The sequence below is a fragment of the Pipistrellus kuhlii genome, unplaced genomic scaffold, assembly GCF_014108245.1.
Source record: "Pipistrellus kuhlii isolate mPipKuh1 unplaced genomic scaffold, mPipKuh1.p scaffold_m20_p_16, whole genome shotgun sequence".
Classification (NCBI taxonomy): Eukaryota; Metazoa; Chordata; class Mammalia; order Chiroptera; family Vespertilionidae; genus Pipistrellus; species Pipistrellus kuhlii.
This window is the reverse complement of record NW_023425471.1, coordinates 18,755,305-18,775,086: the sequence shown is the minus strand read 5'-3', so window position 1 is coordinate 18,775,086 and position 19,782 is coordinate 18,755,305.

Here is a 19,782-nt window from a genome sequence, read left to right as displayed (position 1 = left end):
TCCTCCATCTGTTTATAGGGAAATTAAGCCTTTCAGTAGCAAAAACCTAACCACATGTCATTTATATTACTCATTCTTGAATATGGATAAAAAAAACAAAATATCACTAGATGTTAATAAGAAATGTAAACTTTTAGAAAGTAAGGGTTTTGTAATTTTTAAGACAATATTCAAGGAACGAGAATACTGTTTTCCCTAGAATAGGTACTCCATAAATTATTTGTTGAGATATTTGAGAATGTTGTGACATGAGTGTTGCCAGAGAAAAAATGGCTCATTGTGGAGTTATGAGAAAAACTTTCAGGGACACACATGTAATAGAAGTTTAAACATAGTGGCAAGACTTATTGAGGTGAAAAGAAATCCTCTCTTGGGGATGTAAAGAGTGGGCAGGCTCTAGTAGCAACTGCCCCTCCAGATTCTTGGTAATCCTCCATATATTTTCTTGGTTTTAGGAACAAGCAGACTATTTCCTATCTAATAAAGAGGGAATATGCTAATTGACCCTCACACCATTGCAAAGATGGTGGTGCCCACATACAATAGGAAGGAATATGCTAATTGACTTTCCCACCCTCAAAGATGATGGTGCCCACAGCCAATAAGGAGAAGATATGTTAATTAACTGCCCCACCCTCAAATATGGTAGTGCCCACAGCCATAAGATGGCAGCACCCAGTCTCCTCAGCCCCCTAGCTTCCTAGGTCCAGCCTGAGGTGAAGGCAAGCCTTGGCTGGTGGCTGCCCAGACACCCAGAGCTGACCTGAGTACGGGCAAGCCCCAGATGGTGTCTGCCCAGCTGCCCAGGGCCGGCCCAAGGTGCAGGTAATGAGGGTCGGCCAAGGCTTGCACTGGTAGTAGCAGTGGCAGCAGCCAAGGTGTGATGGGGTGTCACCTTCCCCTGATCTCCTGGTTGCCTCCACTCCTGAGGGCTCCTGTACTATGACAGGGGGCAGGCTGGGCTGAGGGACCTTCCCTCCAGTGCATGCATTTAATGCACCAGGCCTCAAGTGTGTGTGTGTGTGTGTGTGTGTGTGTGCGCGCGCGTGTGCTTGTAATATATTACATTTATATCCTAGAGTAGAAAATATCAATGGTTAACTCACCATAAAAAAAAAATTGAAAAATCTGGCTTCATCTGGATGGATGGTTGTTCTGCTATTTGGCCTAATTAGCATATTAGCTCTTTATTATATAGGATATATTCAATTGATTTTAAAAAGGGAAAGAGAAACATCAATGATGAAAGACAATCATTGATTGGCTGCCTCATGCACACCCCACATTGGGACAGAGCCCACAACCCCAGCATGTGCCCTGACCAGGAAATGAACTGTGCCCTCCTGGTTCATAGGTTGGAACTCAATCACTGAGCCATGCTGGCTGGGCAAGCAGACTGTCTTTTAAACTATCAATCTCTTTCCTGATTCTTCCCAGTGACCTTCTCCCTATGCAGTCCTTTACCTGGATCTTCTGAAGTTTCATACCCTTATCCTATGTGATCATTTTCCATATTTTCCCAGGATAGACTCCTCCCATTTATGGTTCTCATTTTGACTCCTACTGTGCATGCCTCAAAATTCTCCTTCTTTATCTGGCTTCTACTGCACATGCCTCAGCAGAAGAATTCCCCCTTCCTGATTATCCTTCCCCTCTCCCAATAATCTGGGCAACTGGGCCAGTTGTTCCCTGAGGAGATTGGAAAGCCAGTCTTTTCTGCCTGCTCTGGGATTAATGCCCCTTTGGCAGAGGATGCAAGTATCCCCTAGGGTGTCTGTGAATCTGTAGCTTCCAGACCTAATCAGGCTTAGCCAGTTTAGCTGTTTTATATTTTGTTAATATTTAACTAGCTACCCAGGAAAGATCTAGGAAGCAGTCACAAGATCAAGCCTAATTATGCTTAGGGCTGTGCCCTCCAAGCTGGACTTGTTTGTGACTTTGCCAGCAGGTTAGTCTGAGGCTTAACCCTATAACCACTCCCTACACACCCTCAGGTCCCCGGGGGGGGGGGGGAGGACTTGGCCTTAGGTCCCTGTCAAGCCCCACCAGGCAGGGACACAGTCTCAGCTCTCCTGTGCCTGCCCAGCGCCATGCAGCCTCAGGTCCCAGCTGATTGCTTCTTTAAGCTTGTTACAGGAACTTCGCCTCCACTTTGGGCATAGCCCTCTTGTGTTACGGGATCCCTGCCTCTGCTGTGGATGCAGCCATCTTGTGTTATGGAATCCCTGCCTCCACAGTGGCCACAGCAATTTTGTTACAGTGTGATGGCAATTTGCATATTCCCTCGTTATTAGATAGGACTAGAGGCCTGGTGCATGAAATTCATGCACAGAGTAAGGTGTCCCCCAGCCCAGCCTGTACCTTCTGCAGTCTATGAACCCATCTCAGCAAAACCTCACTTCTTTTTTTATTAAATACATTCATGCATTGGGGTGGGGTGGGGTGGGGGTGGGGTGGGGGGTCCGAATTGGGCCTAAACGAGCAGTCAGACATCCCTCTCACAATCCAGGACTACTGGCTCCCAAGTGCTTGCCTGCCTGCCTTCCTGATTGCCCCTAACCACTTCTGCCTGCCAGCCTGATTACCCCCTAACCACTCCCATCCCAGCCTGATTGATGTATGACTGCTCCCCTGCCAGCCTGTTTGCCCCCAAATTCCCTCCTTTGCCAGCCTGATCACCCATAACTGCCCTCACCTGCAGGGTTGATCACCCCCAACGGCCCTCCCTTGCAGGCCTGGTGCCTCTCAATTGCCCTCCCCTGCTGGTTATCTTGTGGTGGCCATTTTGTGTCCAAATGGGGGCAGGATCTTTGACCACATGGGGGCAGCCATCTTGTGGGTTGGAGTGATGGTCAATCTTCATATTACTCTTTTATTAGATAGGATAGAGGCCTGCTGCATGGGTGGGGACTAGCTGGTTTGCCCTGAAGGGTGTCCTGGATCAGGGTGGGGGCTTTTTGGGGGCATGGGGGGGGGCTGGATGAGGGGCCTGTGGTGGTTTGCAGGCCAGCCACTCTCCCCAGCTACCCAAGCAGAGGCCCTGGTATCTGGAATTTATTTATCTTCTACAATTAAAACTTTTTAGCCTGGAGCAGAGCCAAGCCTCCTGCTTGCTCTGTGGTGGCAGCCATTTCTGTTGGAATTTATTTATCTTCTATAATTGAAACTTTGTAGCCTGGAGTGAAGGTCTGAGCCAGCCAGGGCTGCAGAAGCTTAGCTTCCTCCATTGCCCAGGGCAACCCTAGCCTCCTGTTCTTCCAGCTCAGTGGCTGCCACTATTTCTGTTGGAATTTATTTACCTTTTATAATTGAAACTTTCTAACCTTGAGTGGAGGCCCGGGCCAGCCAGGGTGTGTGGAAAGCTTGGCTTCCTCCATTGCCAGGGAAACCCAAGCCTCCCTTCTGCTCTCTGTGGCCACAACCATCTTGGTTGGGGTTAATTTGCATACTCACTTTGACTGGCTGGTAGGCATAACTGGTGGGCATGGTTTGTTGGTGTAGCAGAGTGATGGTTAATTTGCATATTACTCTTTTTATTAGATAGGATGGCTATAAAATGGTTTATATCCTTTGACCTGGTAATTTCTACATCTATAAATTTATTTTAAGTAAATATATAGGTACTAGAGGCCCAGTGCACAGATTTGTGCATTGGGGGGGTGTCCCTCAGCCTGGCCTGTGCCCTCTCGTAATCCAGGACCCCTCAGGGGAGGTCCAACTGCCAGTTTAGGCCAGCCCTGTAGAGATCGGGCCTAAACCTGCAGTGGGGCATCCACCGAGGAATGTAGCAGTGCACAAAATAAAAGATCCAGGATTTAGCCTGAGCCAGGTCAGGTGATGCCAGGCACAGCCTTCGGTGCTATCTCCACTCTCTTGCCACTCTATCACCTCTCTTGCTGCTCATACCATGATCTTGCCACTGTTACCACTCTCACCACTCCTTAGTACTGCTGTAGTGGTGGTAGAGGCCACCCCATTGCTCTCACCAGCCATGATCCCAGTTTCTGGCTGAGTGGCGCTCCCACTGTGGGATCACACTGACCACCAGGGGAGAGCTTCTGCATTGAGCATCTGCCCCCTGGTGATCAGTGCACATCATAGCAACTGGTAGTTCTGTCATAAAAGTTGCTAAGGCCTTTATATATATAGATAGTCACAAAAAAAAATCTTTTTAGTCTTATCAAATAAAACAAATGTACATACATATTTTTACTGTTAAGTAGTATTCTAATTTCTAATGAATTCTATTTATTAGCCATATACCAAAGTACTAAGCTTTTATTTAAAATCATGCTTTTAAGTAGGATATTTTAATTTTTTAAAATCTATTTTTGAGCTAGATAACTTTTTCAAGTGGTTTCTTGGCATTCACTTCTCCTGAAAATATTCTATTTTCCTGGCTTGTGTCACATCATACATTTATGATTATCTTTTTACCTGTCTCTTAAAAGTCTGAATTATCTTTGCTATCTTGTTTTCCTAGGCAATATCTTATACTTCTTTAAATTCAATTAGAATCTTTGTTCTAATTTTAGAAGCTTACTTGATATTCTATGACAGCTAAACATTGCCACTAATATATATAATATATACAACAAGGCTGACATCTCAAATATCAGAAATCCCAGCTGAATTGTCATCTAAATCTCTATCATGACAAAACTATTATATTGCTTTTCTCTTAATAGTGAAACGTCCCATAAGCCAGCCACTCAGCCACCTAATCCAGCAATTTGAGGTCCTCTTTAAATTATCCCTACAGATCTGTGCTTTTTAAGTACTACATCCACATCTCACCAATATTTCAGGACCTTATACATTTTTTCATGCAATTAATGCCACAACTCCATACGTTGAACAGTCTAACTTTTCTACCGTCTATTTTGCTCATATCTGCTAGTATTACCATTCTAAAAATGGAATAATTCTATACCTATTATTAAAATTACATTGAATTTGCATCACTTAAGAAGATCTAGTTCAACTCTTCACTGTAAGAGTTATCACTTTGGCCTCATTTTTTTTAAAAATCATCACCTGAGGATATTTTTCCATTGATATTTAGAGAGTGAAAGAGAGAGGAAAAGACAGAGAAATATCGATGTGAGAGAAGAACATTTATTGGTTACCTCCCCCTCACACTCTGACCAGGACCCCTGCCAGGGAGGAGCCTGCAATCCAGGTATGTGCCCTTGACCAGAATTGAACCCAGGTTCCTTTGGTCCACAGGCTGACACTCTATTCATTGAGCCAAACTGCTAGGGTTGGCCTCATCTTTAATGTTTTGCTTATGTAATCAGACATCTTTCTCTTCTATCCCATGATGATTCAGTTGCAGTGTACTGCCTACTGATCCCTAAATTTTCAGTGTTCTGTTATACATCTCTAGTGTTGAATTCAGTGTTTGTTTGTTTTTGCTTAGGATAATTTTTTAAAATATATTTTATTGATTTTTTACAGAGAGGAAGAGAGAGGGATAGAGAGTTAGAAACATCGATGAAAGAGAATCATCGATCAGCTGCCTCTTGTACACCCCCTACTGGGGATGTGCCCGCAACCAAGGTACATGCCCTTGACCGGAATCGAACCTGGGACCCTTGAGTCCACAGGCCGATGCTCTGTCCACATGAGCCAAACCGGTTTTGGCTGCTTAGGATAAAATTAATGACCACATTTCATTAGCTAATTACCACTAGCCCTACAATATACAACTTTAGGGAGGTTTGACTTATTAGTGTAGATCACTCCCCCTAGATCATTCCATTATACCTTGTATCTGAATTTGTATCAGGGCATCTATCACATAGAGTGTTAACATGTGTTTATTCATCTTCTTTCTTTAGAATTCAGTATATTTATTTTAATTTTTTTATTGTTGACAGTATTTTAGATGCCCCCCATTAAACTCCCTTTACCCCCTCTTAATGATAAGATCTGAACTTCTTTTTTTTTCCCAATCTGAATGAACTTGAACTACCTTGTTACTTTTCAAACTTGAGTACACATTGGAATCACCTGGAGAGTATTTTTAAAAAGTGTTATCTCCATCCTGGTCGGTCGGCTCAGTGGTTGGTTGGAGCGTGGTCCCATTTACCAAAGAGTGCTGGGTTCGATTCCCCTTCATGGTATGTAAGGGAGGTTACTGATCTCTCTCTCTCTTCCTTCCTCTATAAAAATCTATTTTAAAAAGTATTATCTGGCTCACTCTAAGAGATCTGATTCCGTTGGCCTGGGCAGCTTGGGGCACTGGCGAGTTGATGAATACTTCCCAGCTGATTCTAACAGCCACCAATAGCAGGAGAGCCACTGGAGTAGATTATCTTTAAGACTATGACACCAGGAAAAGAAAATTTAAGAACAATATGTACAGTAGGTGCCACAATTACTGAAAAGAAGTTAAAGAGATCCAGTCCAGAGTTAGGGGGGATGGGTGACAGCTAGAGCAGTTGAGAAAAGCTTCATGGAATGAGATGGGATGAGTGGAATTCTATCTGTGTTGGTTTGAGTAGGTACTCTGGTTGGAAACTGCATGATGTTGGGTTAAAAAACAAAAATACTAAGTTTGCCAGTTAACTGTGAGGGGGACCAGAGTTTGCCATTGCAAAATATGCCTTTTGCCCGGCTGGTGTCACTCAGTGGTTGAGCATCGACCTATGAACCAGGAGGTCACGGTTTGATTCCTGGTCAGGGCACATGCCCAGGTTGCAGACTCGATCCCCACTGTGGGGCATGCAGGAGGCAGCAAATCAATGATTCTCTCTCATCACTGATATTTCTGTCTCTTCCCCTCTCCCTTCCTTTCTGAAATCAATAAAAACATTTTTTTTAAAGTTTTTTTTTTTAATATGCCTTTAGGGATATTGATTAATTTAAGCTGGTTATTTTTACCATAAGAACCAAAGGACTCAGAACCTTACCTGCCTATAGGAATACCTGCTTGAAGGAAGGAATACCTTTGCTATTCACCTCAGCACATTCACCTAGCACACTCACCCAGCACACTCACCCAGCACACTCACCTTAGCACACTCACCCAGCACATTCACCTAGCACACTCACCCAGCACACTAACCCAGCACACTCACCTAGCACAATCACCCAGCACACTAACCCAACACACTCACCTAGCACAATCACCCAGCACACTCACCTCAGCACATTCACCTAGCACACTCACCCAGCATATTCACCTTAGCACACTCACCCAGCACAATCACCATAGCACACTCACCTCAGCACATTCACCTAGGACACTCACCCAGCACACTCACCCAGCACACTCACCTAGCACAATCACCATAGCACACTCACCCAGCACACTCACCCAGCACACTCACCCAGCACACTCACCTTAGCACACTCACCCAGCACACTCACCCAGCACACTCACCTTAGCACACTCACCCAGCGCATTCACCCAGCACACTAACCCAGCACACTCATCTAGCACACTAACCCAGCACACTCACCTAGTACACTCACCTAGCACAATCACCCAGCACACTAACCCAGCACACTCACCCAGCACACTCACCTAGCACAATCGCCATAGCACACTCACCCAGCATACTCACCCAGCACAATCACCCAGCACACTCACCCAGCACACTCACCCAGCACACTCACCCAGCACACTCACTCAGCACACTAACCCTTGCACTCTCACTTCACATATAAACTGTGTGGCAGACACAGAGAGATCTGGCAAAGCCTGCTTGTTGCACTCCTCTGTGTGCACCATTGTTTCCAGGAGCCCAGCAAGAATGTGTCTGTCACATGCTTGCTCTTTCTCATCTGCCTGTGAGCTGCCTACTTGCCCTTTGAAATCCCAGACCCCTACCCCTCTCTCCTTACTCCAGAAAGGCCCATAAGCTTCAACTGCCCAGTGTGTCCTCAGGGCTCATACTCTTATCAAGACCTGAACTTCTATAACTATAGAACCCAACATTAAGTGTGGCACATTCTGGAGAAATATACAGATGATCCTTGACTCTCAGATTTGAAGTACAGTTTCTATCGAATGCATATGGCTTTGCACCATTGTAAAGCCAAATAAATTGTAAGTTGAACTGTTGTAAGTCAGGGGCAGTCTGTATATGTGCTCAATGCATGGAATAATGATTGGAAAAAGATTTGGCAGATGTTATAACTCAATGAGCAAGAAATACTATACAAATATATTAACTAAGTGGGGGAGGTCTAGACAGGTCGATCAAATCCAGAATGCTCAGTAACAATATTACAATAAGTTTTCTTTGGAGAGTAAAAGGTAAAAAATAAGTCTAGGATTCTGACATTGGCCAAAAGTTCTAAAACAGAACCAAGAACTGTCTTGAGGATGGGAGAATATATATATGCCAGTAACTGTTCTTGTCCTTAGAAATGTAGTAGTAATTTTAAAAAAGGAAAAATATTTTGGAGCTTCTATTTTTGAGTAGGAACGGGGAAGAAAACAAGTACAAGATGAATAAGAAATGTTTTGGGTAGCCACGAGTGCTGTGAAAGAAAAAAAATAATCTACTGCCAACATAGATGATATATCCAGGGATGGTGGAAAACTGTGATGTCAGAAGGAGTAACCCAGATCCCAGCGTTGGATAATTAGTGTCTGTTCTGTATGAATTGTGGATGAAAGAAAACGTTATTTCCAGAAAATGCTTTTCCAAGTCCCCACATTTTTGCCAATCATGTTGGAAATGTTGGTTTAATGATTGAAAATTGAGTTTCAAATATTATACAAAGGAGGGTTTCTCATTATTTCATACTGAAAAAGCCTGAATTTGGATGGGAAAAAATGTTCAAATCTTAAGTGAAGTTTCAGAAGAGAAATATAGCTCAGATTTCCACTGAAATTTCCCACACCAGAAAACTTCTCATAGAAGGGACTACATATTCACCTCTCAAATAATCAAAAGATGTAAACTCTTCACTTAATTATTATAAAGGAGATACTGCAGATAAATATACTGAAGATCTCAAAATATATTGATAACAGGTAACATTACTCAACAGAAAAAATCCTGTTTCTTTGTGAAACTTCTAGTACATGCAGGGTGTTGGTATTTATTTATATTGTTAGGAGCTCAAGCTTATTTATGCTTATAGAAGGATCTTTACACTTGATTCTTCATGCAAGTTGAGAGCACATAGCCAAAAATTATAATTTTTATATTACTATCAAAGACCTATTTGTTGGCTATAACTTTTTTTCAAAATAATATATTAGATAAGGTTCATTTATTTGGAAATAGGCCATAATAAATAAATATTTTTGAAGCTAGAAAGAAAATACAGAGAAGCCGAAACCCGTTTGGCTCAGTGGTAGAGCGTAGGTCTGCGGACTGAAAGGTCCCAGGTTCTATTCCGGTCAAGGGCATGTACCTTGGTTGTGGGCACATCCCCGGTAGGGGGTGTGCAAGAGGCAGCTGGTCGATGTTTCTGGCTCTCTGTCTCTCCCCCTTCCTCTCTGTAAAAAAAAAAAAAAAAAAAAAAAAAAAAAAATCAATAAAATATATTTAAAAAAAAAGAAAATAGAGAAAATTCTCCAGATGGAACTATTTATGCTCACAGTAACAGCTTTGTTTGAGTCAGTGGAATTAGACTAATAGAATGTAATGCAAAAAGCAGAAATCAGGTGAAGCTTGGAAGGTTCAGGTTCAGATCTTCCCAACTTGGATATTTACCAGGGTAGATATAGAGGAATGGGATTTAGGAGATCGATATAGTTCAACAGTTGCTTTGAGATAAAAACAAGTGGCTTCATAGTTTAAACATCAGGGTAGTAATATAAGCAGCATACAATTGTCAAGTGGGAAACATGATATGAAGCAGTTATACTGATAAGATAATGGTGGTTGTTTAAATAAGAAAAGTATTATCCTATTGGAGCATCAACAACAATAATTATGTAGGGCTTCCATTATAGGGGGAAAAAATGGTGTTCCTAGGTTAAGAACTGCATTTTCTGCAGACCAAGAATATAATAAGGACACAGTAGATCTAGAACCAGGACATTGAGCCATTTAGTTGTCTATGACTTATTATCATCTTTTTTTCTGGGTATGGGATGAATCCTAGATGAGCAGTTGTATTAATTTTATATTGCTATATTAATAGCACAAATATAGTGGCTTAAAACATTCCCTTATGAGCTTACAGTTAGGTTGGAATACTAGCATGAGGTGACTGTATCCTCTCTTCAATGATTTAAAGGACTGAAACCAGCATTAAAACCTTTGTCAGATAACTCTAGTATCCAATTCATCTTAGGATGATTTGTAATTTCTTTTTCAAGTTGTCCTGTATCTGGTTCTTGGTGTGAATGTGATATTTTATTGTCTATTTTACATTTTAGCTATTATGTTAGAATACTTTGGTTATTTCCAGATTTTTTAAAATTTTAGCAGGAATTCCCTCTGTTTAGGTTTGGCACACAGTACCTCCTCTACTTTTGTAGACTGTGGTTTCATGGCATCTGGTTTTCAAAACATTTGTCGTACTATTTTAGTCTTTTTTTAATTTAGGTTGTACAGGTTGATTTACCACTGGTCCCTGCTCATGCTGTTATAGGGTGCAGAAGAAGCTTCTCAGGACAGGGTACCCTGTGCCTCTAGATAGGGGAAAGGAATCACAAGTCCATATGAATGAAGAATACTTCCTAGGCCAGGGATTTGGTACTTACTAAGCTGAGTGCTTTTTGTGTTGGTATCCTTGCTAATTCCAGCAAGTTGCCTGATATATCTGGGTAAGAGAGAGGTGTCTCAGGCCCAGCTAAGAAAAAAAAAAAAAAAGTTTTCCAGGTGGGCTTTTTGTGGTAGGATCACTTTCACTGGCACACTTGGCCACTGGTATGTCTGGGTGGAGGAGAGTCTCAGGCCCAGTGGGGAAGGAGAGCACATTTCTCTGGTCACTTATAATCAGCAGGGTTTCTAATTGTTCTTCCTTGAAGCTTCTACAGGGGTCACCTGATGTATCCAGTAGGACTCACACTTTATCTTGTAGAAGAAGAGCCTATTTGTGATACTTCCTGTTACTAAACTGGGAATTAGGAAAATGCTGGGCTTAAGCCACCTTTTCCTATTAAGAAGGGGTGGTTATAAGATGGCCTGCCATAAAATTGTTCATCAATTCCAAGGGTGCCTAGCCAACTCACCTTCTTCTTTATACCTTTCAGAAATCTCCTTTGATTGTCTTACATTATTTCTAGGATTTATACTTGTACTTATAGAGGGAGAGCAAGAAGACAGGAGTGTAAACTATCTTATCTGGACCGGAAGTCCTCTCTGTGCCATTTAAGGGCTCACCTAATTAAATCAGGCCCAGTCTGGATAATCTCTTAATCAATTATGCCACGTATCATTACTTAATAATGGGAATGATATTAATTATATTCACAGGTTTCATACTCAAGGGGTGGAACTACTACAAAGGTCATTAGGGGTCATTTTAGAATTCTGTCTACCCCAGAAGGTATATACGGATGTACTGAAGCATTAATTAGGCAGTTATCATCCTTTGGAAGGTCAGAATATGTTAAGATAGTGAGAAAGTCAACTACTGTTATAATTATTCTACTTACTTTAAATGAAGTAGATCTGGCATCAGAAATACTTAATAAAAAACAGAATATTTGTACAATTTTCATAATTTAATGTGAAATTTTATAGAATTGATCTAAGTCTACATTTCTGTCTATGCAAATACCTTCTGTGTGAAAAATATGCTACCTCAAAGATGTATTAAAGCACTTTAAAACCACTCCCCACTTATATTTTATAGTTCTGTGCAATTACTGTGGCTGCCAACAATTCACATAGGAAATAAAGGTCAGTGATGATTCTGACTTTAAATGTTTAAAGCAGGTTTATACTTAACACTATTCACATTTATATAAGTTTTATATTACATAAAATGTATGACTATTATGATTTTTGCTTTAGATTTTAATGCAATGTATTCTTACCTAAACCAGAATTGAAAATTTTAAGCAAAATTTGCTAGACTGGCCAATATATTATCCCCCCCCCCCAAAAAAAAAAAAGTAAGAGAACATTAGTTTGTAGGCTACATTAAGAGAAATCACTATGTTTGGATTAGAAAGGAAACATAATGTGAATTGTGATTATAATAGTCATGATTTCAGAGAGAAACAGAGAGGGAGAGAGAGTAGAAACATAAATGATGAGAGTGAATCATTAATGGGCTGCACACTCCACACTGTGGATAGAGCCTGCAATCCGGGCATGTGGCTTGATAGGGAATCTGAGGAATTGAACTATGACCTTCTGGTTCACAGGTCAAAGCTCAACCACTGAGCCACACTGGCCAGGAGATTGACCATTTATAACTTTATCAATCAGTATCTCGTGCTCTGTGTCTTCAGATTGGTTTTGACTAATACGAACTACCAACAGGAAATTAGAAGTCAGGAGGAAAGCAAGGTAAGGGTATTTATTTCCATGAACCCTCTCAAATTGTAGGTTGGCAGTGACTAACATTTGTCTATTTAAGGTCACAGCTCTTGTTGGGTGGCCTTCTGTTACAATTACAGGACATTCTGTGTTGCAGTCTCTATGCCCCTTCAAGCCTAGTGGTGATAATACTGGTTTCTCACAATTGTTAATCTCAGGGTACTCCATCATCTCTTGTTTCCTTCTTTCCTTATGCATTTTATTAAGTAGTCTCTTCATTAAATGTTGTTCCATCACCTTTTTCAAGTGTGTCATTAATTTTCAGTCAGGACACTGATACATTGGTGGTGAGGAATGGGAGAAACTTCAAGGTAGTATTAGGGTATGATAAACTGCTGGTTAGAGTGATAAGAAGGTGATAAGAAGAGAAGGTTTTTTGAAGTTTACACAATTTTATGAATGTAACACAACTTTTTCAGAGAGGAAGGGAAAGGGAGATAGAGAGAAACATCAATGTCGAGAGAGAATCATTGATCAGCTCCCTCCTGCAACTGGGGATTGAGCCCATAACCCAGCATGTGCCCTTGACTGGAATCACCTGGGACCCTTCAGTCCCCAGGCCAACACTCTATCCACTGAGCAAAACCATCTAGGCCAAGGGCATAACACAACTTCTTTATGTGAGTGACTCTGATTCTTAAGTTGCTTAATTATTGTGGCTTGGCTCCTATTTCTTTGCATACATGTCCAATACAGGACATGGCTATGAGATAGATATATGGAATTTACATGACTAGATAAAACTACCAGGAGCTATGTGGGTTTATTAGATCATATTAAGACAATTCTCTTATGGAATAAGAATCAACTCAACTTAGTGTATCTACTAAGTTTTTTCTTGAAATTCAGTGACTTGCTATAGTGTTAAATTTATTTTTACTTTCAGGTAGGTCAATACTATTTGGCTTTTAATATTTCCTTGTATTCTCAAACAGAAATTGGGGAAAGTACAATAATTCATTCAAGAACCAATGATTTAGTTCATATTATTACATTTAGATTCATAATTAAATTAGATTCATATTGTTCTATTTAAGCAACACTCCAAAAGTGGATATAAGAAGGAGACTGTTGTTTGTCTATCACTATAACAGTTAATATAGGTGAGAATTCAGATCTGTTAGAATTTTCTCTCTCATGAGGATCCATTATTTTCTTGTGATGAATAGAATAAATATAGTTGTTGGACTGCCAGCTATCAGTGCAGTGGGTATGATATTCATGGGAGCAAGGTAGGATGTAAAGCTTGTTGTCTTCTGTGTACTATGTAATGCAAATGCTACAGAATTCTAATGTATTATTTTCAACAAAAGATCATATAGCCAAGTTGTCAATCTGTGCTTTGCTGAGTCCGATAGGATGGTTATGATTATCATTTAAGAGAAAAAACAAGGGAACACTAAAAGTAACTTCATCAAATATTACTGGGGTCATAGATTTACTCTTTTAGTTTCTAATGGCGAGTTTGGTGATCTTCTTTCAGAGAACAATATGCAAATTTCTGAATTTTCATCACTGGAGCTAGAATTGGGCATTGAATTAGAACTGGAACTAAACATATACCTGGAGTTTGAACTAGAAGTCAATGTAGAATATGAACAGGAAGCATAGTTAGAATTTGAATTGGAACCAGAACTACTATTACCTTGAGAACTATTTCTTCCATTTGGTGACTGCCCTTTCTATGTTTTGACTTGGAACTGAAAGACTAGGTTCTAAATCACTGTCACTGTCGGCCTTCGTGTGCGTTGAATTGCAACAGATGTATCACTTAAACCAGTATTTAAAATTCTATGAATGGGTATTCCCAATGATACTAACATAAGCTCTCATGCCTGCCTGTTCATAATGTGAAAACACATGCCTAGGTTCTCCTTGTTCACTTTCTAAGGTGACAGTGTTATTTGGTGTCAGATGTTATCTGAGTACTGATCATTATGCTGTCTCTATCAAAATACACCCTATTTCAGTATCAAAGGATATGGTTGGATTTATGTGTCTCAATTCACAAGATTCACCATCACTTGTTTTCTCTTTGAATGGCATTCTTTGGTCCAGAACTTGCAAAAAGATCCCTCTTTTCTAATTAAAATCCAATTATTTGCTGTCTCAGTGTTTCTTAGTGCTGAGTTTTTTTGTTTGTTTGTTTGTTTGTTTTTTTAATGTGTCCTATTTACACAAAGGCTGCTTAAAAGTTGGAGATGATATACTGTGATGGAATCTTTGTAAAAGATCACCCAGTAAATGTAGAGGTGACTTACTTTCAGTCCTTGTTCTGGTTCCACTATGGTCTAGGCTTCTGCTTCTTGCTGACTTCTTATAGGTGGGACTTCCATTAGTGTTTCAGTTATACTTGGTTTTGATCTAGATTGTTTTATAAATCTTGTTTCAGATTGTGAATTTTCCACATGACTTTGGCTGCTGTCCATTTTGTCCCCTGGGAAGTCTTGTAGCTAACGTATATTCATTCTCTGCATTTGGACTCCCATTATTAAGGTTAAATTTTATTTCTGAACTGAATCTGAAATCATTGTGTGGATTAATCTGGCTCACATCTCTCAAAGGTTGTGTTCTCTTTGCCCACTTGTCACATTTTCAGTTTGTTTGAAAGAGATAAGCCAGTCTATTAAAGGGTTGCTGCTACACACATCATCTGGAATCTTTTTCACCTGTTAACAAAGAAAAAGGGGGAACTCAGAAAGGAATTACCAAAATCAGAGCCATCATAAAATAGCACTCTGAAACTTTGTTCCAAAACACATAAAAATTATGACAAATATTCAGATGTTGTTAACAGCTTTCACAATTATAGAATTAACTGGGGGCTCAGTGTATGAATTCGTGCACCTTGAACGGAACTATGGGCCTTGAGGTTGTGGTGGGCACAGGGGTGGGTCTCAACCCATCCTTCATGCCCCCACACAGCCCCTCCTGCCATGCCCCCACCCCTGGTTCCCTGTCTGCCAGCATCCCTGCTCCTGCCACCAACACTCCCACACACTGACAGTGCCAGTCCTGCTTGCACCTGCTGACAGCATGGAGCAATTGGAGCTAGTGGGTGCAAGGAGCTGCAGCTGCTGCCTTGATCACCCCTCAGGAGCAGGAGGAGGTGGAAAAGTCCTCAGGGATGAGTGGGGTCAGCAGCTGCCACTGGCATCTGCTGATGGTGCTGAGTGGTCGAGATCAATGCTAGGCACCAGCAGCAGATATGAGCGGTGGCTCTAAAACCAGCTGTGAGTGTGAGCAGGGCCAGTGCTGGCAGTGGGTGTAAGTGGGGTGGTCACTGGCACCAGGTGTGAGCACTGGGCATGATTGCGGTGTGTGGGAGCAAAGAATTTTCAGTAACCACCGAGGCTCACCCCAATGACAATGACCAGCAACCTGCCTTGGTCTGGCACCCCCACTCACCTACTCCACCATCCCACTGCAGCTGATGTCCGGCATGTTCCACGCATGCTCCCTGGTAGTCAGTGCACATCATAGTGACTGGTTGTTCGGTTATTCCCTGTTCAATCTATTTGCATATCAGCCTTTTATTATATAGGTTATTTTGTAAACTATACTGTAAATTGACAAGCAACAGGCAAGAAAATTTATATTTCGTATGAAAAGAATGAGGTAATCCTAGATAAATTTGAGATTTGTTTTTAAAAAAAGGAATCTGGCCGGGACCGGTTGGGCTCAATGGATAGAGCGTCTGCTTGGGGACTGAAGGATCCTGGGTTCGATTCCGGTCAAGGGCATGTACCTTGGTTGCGGGCAGATCCCCAGTAGGGGGTGTGCAAGAGGCAGCTGATCGATGACTCTCTCTCATCGATGTTTCTAACTCTCTATCTCTCTCCCTTCCTCTCTGTACAAAATCAGTAAAATATATTTAAAAAAATAATAAATAAATAAATAAAGGAATCTGGAGAACATATATTTTCAACATTTCATCATATACATAGCCTTGTGTAACACTGTGAAAAGAATGTCAAAAGACAACATTTTTTTTCACTCTACTGTCAAAATACAAATGCAATTAAGGCAAATACCAGTTAAAGTACAGTGCTTATTGTTTCAGTTCAATTTACATTATTGTGTAATTCTCAGTCTATAACATAACTTCTAGGCTTTTGACTTAAATGTTTGATAATATATAAAGTTGTTTTTAAAATATATGACTATTGTAGCCATTACCCAAAATATAATGAATGTTTGTAGGTTTAAAAGTATTTGAATACTTCTTGATGATATCAAGATTTTAATTGACATGAAATTGAAGGTTAGATCAAATAAATAAACTGAACCCAGCAGAGTACATACAAGAAAATACTCAAGGACCAAAATATTTTAGTATTCTCTGCATTACATAGTAAATATCTCTATATCAAACTGGGATAGAAACACCAGACCTGAGGTTTGAGCAGGGTTTCTTAACACTATTGGCATTTTGGCACTATACAATTCTTTGTTTGGGGGAGCTATCCTGTACATCAGTGATTCCCAAACTTTTGACATATGTGTACCCCTTCTATAATTTTCATAACGCTGAATACCCCATGTACTCATGAGAACATAGAATTAGGCTCAGCTAAGCACAGTGCAGTGCATATCTCCACCAAACTCCGGTGCAACGTGTACCCCCACCAAACTCTACCCATACCCCTGGGGGTACGCATACCACACTTTGGGAAACACTGTATATTATGGGTTTTTTGACAGCATTTCTAGCCTCCACCCACTGGTTGCCAGTAGCACCCAACCCCTACCTGTGACAAACAAAAATATATTTAGACCTTGTCAAATGCCCCAAGTTAAAAAGTACTTGAGTAGAATATGAAACATTTATTTTTGTTGGTGTGGAAGTCACATATCCATACAGGAAAAAAAAATATTTCAGGAAGTAGGAGGAACTTTTCCCCCCTTTTCATTGAATTTATTGATGTGACACTGGTTAACAAAATTATACAGGTTTCAGATACACAATTATACAACACATCGTTTGTTCACTATATTGTGTGTCCACCTCCACAAGTCAAGTCTCCAACTATCACCATTTATTCCCCCTATACTCTCTTCTACCTCCCACCTTCCCAAATCCAAGCAGTCACGACACTTTTGTCCATGTTTATGAGTTTTTTCTCTTTTTTGCTCAATCCCTCCATACCTCCCACTCACCTCCCCCCAATACTCACACACACACACCTATTAGCCTGTTCTTTACAAGTCTGTCTCTATTTTTCTTGTTAGTTCACTATGTTCATTAGATTCCACATATGAGTGAAATTGTTACTTTTCTTTCTCAGACTGTCTTATTTCACTTAGCATAATGCTCTCTAGGTCTACCCATGCTGTCACAAAGGGTAATATTTCCTTCTTTTTAATGGTTGAATACTATTCTATTGTGTAAATGTACCACCCATCTTTATCCAATCATCTACTAATGAGCATTAAGGCTGCTTCCAAATCTTGCCTATTGTACAATAAATAATGCTGCAATGAACATGGGGGTGCATATATTCTTTCAAATAAGTGTTTTGGGTTTCTTCAGATAAATTCCCAGAAGTGGAATCACTGGGTCATAGGCAGTTTCATTTTTTAATTTTTTGATATAACTTCATACTGCTTCCACAGTGGCTGCACCAATCTTCATTCCCACCAACAGTACATGATAATTCCCTTTTCTCCATATCCTCATCAGAAAATATTGTTTTATTGATGGTAGCCATTCTGACAGGTATGAGATAGTATCTCATTGTGGTTTGAATTTGCATCTCTAATGTTGAGCATCTTTTGACCTCTTTGGAAAAGTGCCTATTCAGGTCCTTTGCCCATTTTTTAATTGAATTGCTTGTTGTTGCTTTTGGTGTTGAGTTTTATGACTCTTTATAAATTTTGGATATTAGCCCGTTATTAGATGTATTGGCAAATATGTTCTCCTATTCAGTAGGTTGTCATTTCATTTTGTTGATGGTGTACTTTGCTGTGCAAAAACTTTTTAGTTTGATGTAAGCCCATGTGTTTATTTTTCTTTTGTTTCCCTTGTCCTTGGAAACTTATCAGAAAAAATATATATTTCTATGAGAAATATCTGAGATTTTACTGCCTATGTTTTCTTTTTTTTAAAATAAATCTTTATTGTTCACATTATTACAAATGTTCCTCACTTCCCCCCCTCCATTGCTCCCCTCCACCAGGTTCCCACCCCACCCTCTGCTCTTTCCCCACCCTCCATTGTCCTCATCCATAGGTGCACAGTTTATGTTCAGTCTCTTTCCACACCCCCCACTCCCCTTTTCCCCAAGAATCATCAGTTAACTCCCCTTCCATACCTCTGATTCTATTATATTCACCAGTTAATATTGTTCATCAGATTTTTTTAAATTCCCTTGGTTTTTAGATTCACTTGTTGAGAGTTACATATTTGTTGCTCATAATTTTTATCTTTATTTTTTTTCTCTTCCGAAAGAACGCCCTTCAGCAATTCATATAATTCTGGTTTGGTGGTGATGAACTCCTTTAGCTTTTTATTTATTTATTTATTTATTTATTTATTTATTTATTTATTTATTTTAGTGAAGCTTTTTATCTGGCCTTTGATTCTGAGTGATAGCTTTGCTGGGTAGATTATTTTTGGCTGTAGGTTCTGGCTATTCATCAGCTTGAATATTTCTTGCCATTCCTGTCTGGCCTGTTTGGTTTCTGTTGAGAAATCAGCTGACAATCGTATGGGTGCTCCTTTATAGGTAACTACCTGCTTTGATCTTGCTGCTTTTAATATTCTCTCCTTGTCTTTTGCTCTTGGAATTTTAATTATGATGTGTCTTGGTGTGGTCCTCTTTGGATTCCTTTTGTTTGGGGTTCTGTGTGCTTCTTGGACTTGTAGGTCTAATTCTTTCACCAGGTGGGAGAAGTTTTCTGTCACTATTTCTTTCAGTATGTTTTCGGTATCTTGCTCTCTCTCTTCTTCTGGGATCCCCATAATTCTGATGTTGGTTCATTTGAAGTTGTCCCAAAGGTTTCTTATATTATCTTCAACTTTCTGGATTTTCTTGTCTTCTTGCTTCTGCAGAGGAGTGGCTCTTTATGTTCCAAATCTTTGACTTGATTCTTGCAATCTTCCATTCTGTTTTTCGGACTCTGTATAGTATTTTTTATTTCAGACAATGTATTCTTTATTTCTTGTTGATCTCTTATTATTTCTAGTTGATCCCTTTTCATATCCTCATAGGTCTCGTTTATTTTATCAGCCTTTTCTAGGAAATTCTTGAAAAACCTTATAAGCCTGGTTTTGAACTCTATATCCAGTCGTTTTTTGTCCTCCATTTCT